Genomic DNA, 6,015 nt, shown 5'->3' with positions numbered 1-6,015 from the left:
GCTGGTTATGGCCAGTTTCTTGAAGGTACAGACACAGATATAAAACAGCAACTTAATAATTCCTTATTTCATTGCTGAGTAGTCGTGAAGGATGTGGCTGTTAGTGCCTGCTTTGATACACGACCTTAAACAATGCCCAACCCTTTTCTATTCAATTTGTCTACTGATGTAGAACTCTCAGCTACTTCTTTAGTAACATGTCTCATTCTGCCTGTATGCCGACATGCTTCCTGCCATAATGACAATGATTTAAACCACTGAGGCCATAAGCCAACCCCAACTAAATGATTTTCTTTATTAGAGTTGCCATGGTCATGGTGTCTCTTCACAGCAATAGAACAGTGACTAAGACACCACATCTTTCCTCAAGCAGAGTGGCTGAAGCACTAGGGGACACATGCAGTTATGGACAGCCCTGTGTAGGCTGAGGGGTGTCCATGAACAGCTTGGCTGGATCCCCCATTCCCCCATGCATTCACACTTTTCATTTAGAAGGACTCAGTCATGGAGAGTATCATTAATGCTCAGGTGCTACACAGTTACTGCTTTCAGGCCCACATTCTTTCCAACAATTGTCACAGTCTCCCAGGCTGTAGAGTGACCTTCTAGACTTAGTCCACTTCACTTGTGACTTCAAGTTAACTTTCCACTTTTAATAAACTAAAGTGTGAACTTGAGATGATGCATGGTTTGTTCTGGAATAATGTCAGAGTGAGGATCAGTAGACATACCCAAAGATGAGTCCTTGCTTAGGTGTTGGGTTTGAGGGGGGCACTTGCAGATCCAAAAGTAGTGCAAAATGTTTAGTTTTGCAACCCTCTGCCAGCTTCTTGGGTATATGCCATCCTGAATTCAGATTATGGTGTACAGCTCTTCTTTAATTTATGTCAGGTTGAAGGGGTTCTGAGTTTGCTTTGGTATCTTCCAATGGGTCATCATCTAGGATTATGGTAGAGAGGTGGAGCAATGTGTGACTTCATCTGGGCCTAATGTTACTGCCTAGTCCATACAACAGGCTATAGACTTTCCTGTGAATGGCTCTCACTGCCTGGGTTTTTTAATTGAAAGCTGCAGGATACCAGCTTCAAGGGTCATCACCTACAGACACTGGTCAGGGCATCATTGCCTGTTGTTTCCAGCAGTCTTCAAGCCAGAAGACTTCAGTTTGGTATGTAAGGTCATTGTCTTCCCAGAGTTCAGGACAGGAGGATCCAGGTACCTGTGGGTGACTCATTGAGAGCACTGGTGACATTATCTTATTTGTTCTTGTTTACTTAGTCTCCTTTGCTTAGTGTATTGTCTTGGCTCATTTTGTAGTCAGCACAAGTCTGTAATCCCTCTGAAAATTCAAGAGTTTCCTAGCATTTTTGGAGCCATCTTATTTATTTTGACATGTGGAAGAGAAAGTGAGATATTTAGTCCAAAAACACACTTCTTAGTACCTACACACAACACAATTTATATCTGGGGGCAATATCACCCTTTACTGAATCTCTGTTTCATGTTTGTCTATATATACTCTTTTGAGCAATTATACTTTAATATGTATTTATGGTAACCTTAATGAGAAGTGACCTTCTCTACTAAGTAGAATTCTTTGGTTTATTGAGTAACATGAACAATTGGTAGGATCTTTATTGATTTCTGGTTTTAATTTTGTCAGGAAATTTGTTTCAGTTTTATAGATAACATTTAAAACAAAATGTGGGGCAAGAAGGAATAAATAGAAAAAGAAGTAACTGTTGTTTTGTTGTACCTAAAATTGGTATATTTTAAAGTCTGAGACCCACAGTATCAGTTTAATTCGATTGACACAGATAGTGAGACTGGAGAAACCTTGGCCTTGGACTATGCTCCAAGATGTCATTTGCTCAACAAATATTTATTGTGTTCCAGACTGTCTAGTCATGATTAGGATAAATGGTGAGAAGGGGTTCATTACTTGGAGAATATATCTTAGTGAAAGGAAAGACCAAAAACAAAAATAATATAGCCATAGACAATTGACTTTTAAAAAAATCAACAAGTTGCATTAGATGGGATGAATAGAATAGTTTGTGGGTTTTTTAAAAATAAAGAATAGGGCTGAAGAGACGGTTCGTTCAATAGTTTAGATTGTTTGCTGTTCTTCCAGAGAGCCAGACTTCAGTTCCCAGAATCCACATTGGGCAGCTTACAACCATCTATGACTCTAGTTCCAGAGTGTTCAACTACCTCTTCTGACCTCCTGAAGCACATATGTGCACCCCCAACACACTAAATAAATCTTTAAAAGATGGACAGAAAAAATATTTTAGTGTGGAATATTTAAGGACTACTTCAGCTGAGAGTCTAGACATTAAAATGGAAATAGTTACTTGAAAGGCAGATAAGATCTATCATTAGTGGTTTTCACACCAGTATTCCTACATATCAAGAGGAAAGCAAAGAAAAATCAGTATGTGTAAGGGGCAGGAAGTATGTTTACTCTGGGGGTGTTATAATCTAATGATAGTGGACCTAATAAGTGTCAAACACGTCCCAGCAGGACCCACGGATATAGATAATGCCGGTATTCTGGGTCATGGCCAGAGAAGCACAAAAGGATGGAGTGGAATTGATAATGGTCAAAAGAGCAATGAAGGAGGTAGACAGGGGCAGTGGTAGGAAGCATGCAGTTACGAAGGAAAACCAGCTAATATGTGGTTAAATAATGCACTAACATGATCCTACTGATAAAGATGGATTAAAAAGATAACTAGGAGTTCTGGAGACTGATACCGTGTGGACAATGCAAACGAATGACAATCTGAATTAAGATTGTAGAAATTGAGGCAGAAAAGAGAATTAATCCAGATTGTATTTTGAAGACATATTTGATCAACCTGCCTTTAGTTCAATTTTAAAAAGGAAATGTAAGAATTGACATAATCATAAAGGGTCCTCAAAGACATAAAGAAAGATCAGAGATGGTCTGATATCTTAGACACTCCATGTTTCAAACTCGCAGCAGAAAGAAAGAAAGCACCCAGTAGAGAAGATGTTGGGAAAACGACCAGACAGGAAGTCACATGAAAGAGCATGATACTGAAAGGAAACCGGGGCCCCCAGGCTTGGGCTATTGATCCAAGGAGAGAAAATGAAGACTGTTCCTGAGGATTACCCTCAGAAACCACGGAAGCCCTCTGTAACAGCAAGACACCATAGCTTATCAACAAAGGCATACAGTGTGATCAAAAACCCTTTAAAAATTGTTTTTGTTGCTGCTTGAATGTGTGCATTGCTCAGTCCTTTGGTATAGTTTACCTTAGTTCATAGAAATTGGTACCAAAGAAGGAAGCTTTCCAGTTACTTTCAGTTATGTAGCTTTGACTTTAGAGATGGGCATGGAACACTTAAAAAAAATCCACAAACAAAGGGTTTTTGCAATCATGTGACTCTCAGAGTGTGTAGTGAAACAAAGTAAAGCCAACATCCATGGTAACTCTGAAGACAAACACCGTGGTTTTGGATACATGATTGGGGATGGAGACTTGAGTGGCATAAGCTTGTTGCTAGTGGTTACTGCTGGTGAACGTCTATGAGAAAAGATGAGTCCTAGGAAGGGAGTTGTCCAATTTGAAATCAAGGAAGATGATGGCAGGTCCATAATATACTGACTTGCAAAGGGGTTAGAAAATGTAACTGATTCTAAAACTCCAACCTTTTCGACACGGGTTGATTAAAATTCAGTCCTCTGACAAGGACCCAATCAAGGGGGTCATTACACTCTTTGTTAAGCTTCTACAGTCTCCCTGAATTACACTCATTGGGAACAATGATTCAGGTAAAAAGAGAATTGGCTGGGCTGTTCCATGAAATCTACGAAGCTCAAAGTACCAGCAATTAAGTCTAGTAAAATCAAAATCTATGTCTAAATTTTTTATATGGCTGTTGAAATCAAGTGAATTTGAGAATTTTATTTTCAAAGATTCAACAGTCTGAACTCAAATTGAGCCTTGGAAACTTCCATTTTTGCAGAGAACATACTAAGAACTAGGCTAAGCCCTGAAGACAGATCTCTTCTATTGTCATCTTGATAGGTGGCCAAGAGGCAAAAGCAAAGGAAGGTAGAGCCTCCAAAGGAACAGTTTGCTTTCCAGATAAAGAAAGAAAGACGTGGTTTTGAAACAACAGCGTCTGTCTGTAAGAATCCAGGCTGTTTATTGAAATGAGACAGTCCATCTTCACTATTTTTTTTCTTAAAGAGGGAAGCGGTTGTCTGATTTTCTTATACTTTTATTTTTTAGTATGCATTTCTGTCAGGTAGAGGGCCCAAGAGCAAAACCTTCCACAAGCCAAGCACGAGGGTCAGCTTTAAGAGTTGAGACTCCAACTGACATTATAATTCCACTTTGGGCTTGTTTGCCCTATGGAAAGAGATGTGCATTTGGAAATAAAAAGGAAGCATGAGCTCAATATGTGTGATAGTTAGTCCTCATTTTCAAGTGGGTTTAGAGATGCATCTCTGCTTCTATACATAAGGATATTTCCAGGGAGGTTTAATGGAAGATCAACCCTTCATATGGATGACACCATCCCAAGGACTTGTTTCCCCAAATAAAGGAATAGAAGAAAGCATGAGCTGGGCACCATCATTCATCAGTGTGGTTAGTTACCATAGCTACAGCCACCTATGCCACCCCCACGAAGATGGACTGCATCCTTAAGTCACAACCTCAAAGAAACCTTTACTTTCCATGTTTATTGGTCAACTATTTTGCCACAGCAACGAGAAAAGTAACTAATACAATGTGTGAAAGTCACACTGTTGATATTTAGAGCTGTCTGCTATGGATTTTCAGTGAAGAATGCATCCATCCTCATACAAACAAACAAGCAAGAAAACAAACAACACGACTGTGAAAGTGAGTGTTGCCAGGGTTCATGAAGAGGGAGCAGGAATGACAACGGTGGACATTAACCCTTCAGCAGGCCTAGGCTTAGCAAACCCCCTCTCCTATTCTGACATCACCCTCCCTTCCTTCTATGCCTCATGTCATCTTCTGTCTGGTTTTACTTTTGTTGGTACCATAGCCAGAAACTCATTGTCACAGTGTTTTCATGGAGCTTTATCCCTATGTTTCCTCCTCAGAGACTTACAGCTTTAAGTCTTCAGTTTGTCTGTAAGGCATTTTGGGTGTATTTTTGTGTTTAGTGTAGGATATAGGCCCAATTTCATCCTGTTGCATATGAATATCCAGTTTTCTCAACATCTTTCTTGAAGAGTCTGTCTTTTTTTCTCATTGTGTATTCTTGGCACTTGGGGAAATGTCTACAATACATAAGAAAAACTGACAACTCTATGAAAAATAAAATAAAATCACTGTGGCTATAGACAAAAGAAGTGAATAGACATAGGCATTTCTCTATAACAGACAGATTGACAGGTGTCATGTCAATCAGGGTTTCCAGAGGGACAGATACAATAAGAGATATGTAGATATAGGTACTGATGTAGTCATATGAGAAGATTTTCTAGGTATTTTGGAATTAGATCATGGGTCTGTGGAGGAGAAGAAGCCCTACCATAGACTGGAGGACTAGGGAAACTGGCAGTGTGACTCAGCCTTGGACCAGGAGCTTCTGAACCATGGGATAGGATGGACTACTTCTACTCTAAGATGGAAAGTCTGAGCCTAGATAGATGACTCTTTGGTTAAGAGAAGCTGCACAACCAAAAAACTAAAAGTTCAGATCTCAGTGTCCACATGACAAATTGTGCATCCAGAACATATCTACTCCTCCGGCTCTGAAGAGGTCAGGGGCAGGCTAGCTGACTTCCAACCTAGCCAACCCAATGTGAGCTCCAGATTCAGAGAGAGAGGGAGAGAGAGGGGGGGGGAGCACCTCTGTCAAAGGGATCAGCAAAGAGTTATAGAGGGTAAGACCCAACACTCTCTCTGGTCTTTTCTGCTTGCAAACATGTATATGCTATCTCATGTATATACACATGTACATACACTGAAAGTCTGAGACTCCAGGACATTTCTGATT

The sequence above is a fragment of the Mesocricetus auratus genome, unplaced genomic scaffold (genome assembly GCF_017639785.1).
Source record: "Mesocricetus auratus isolate SY011 unplaced genomic scaffold, BCM_Maur_2.0 Super-Scaffold_100024, whole genome shotgun sequence".
In the NCBI taxonomy this organism is placed as follows: Eukaryota; Metazoa; Chordata; class Mammalia; order Rodentia; family Cricetidae; genus Mesocricetus; species Mesocricetus auratus.
The sequence above is the reverse complement of the archived record's forward strand: the minus strand, read 5'-3'. Positions refer to the sequence as shown.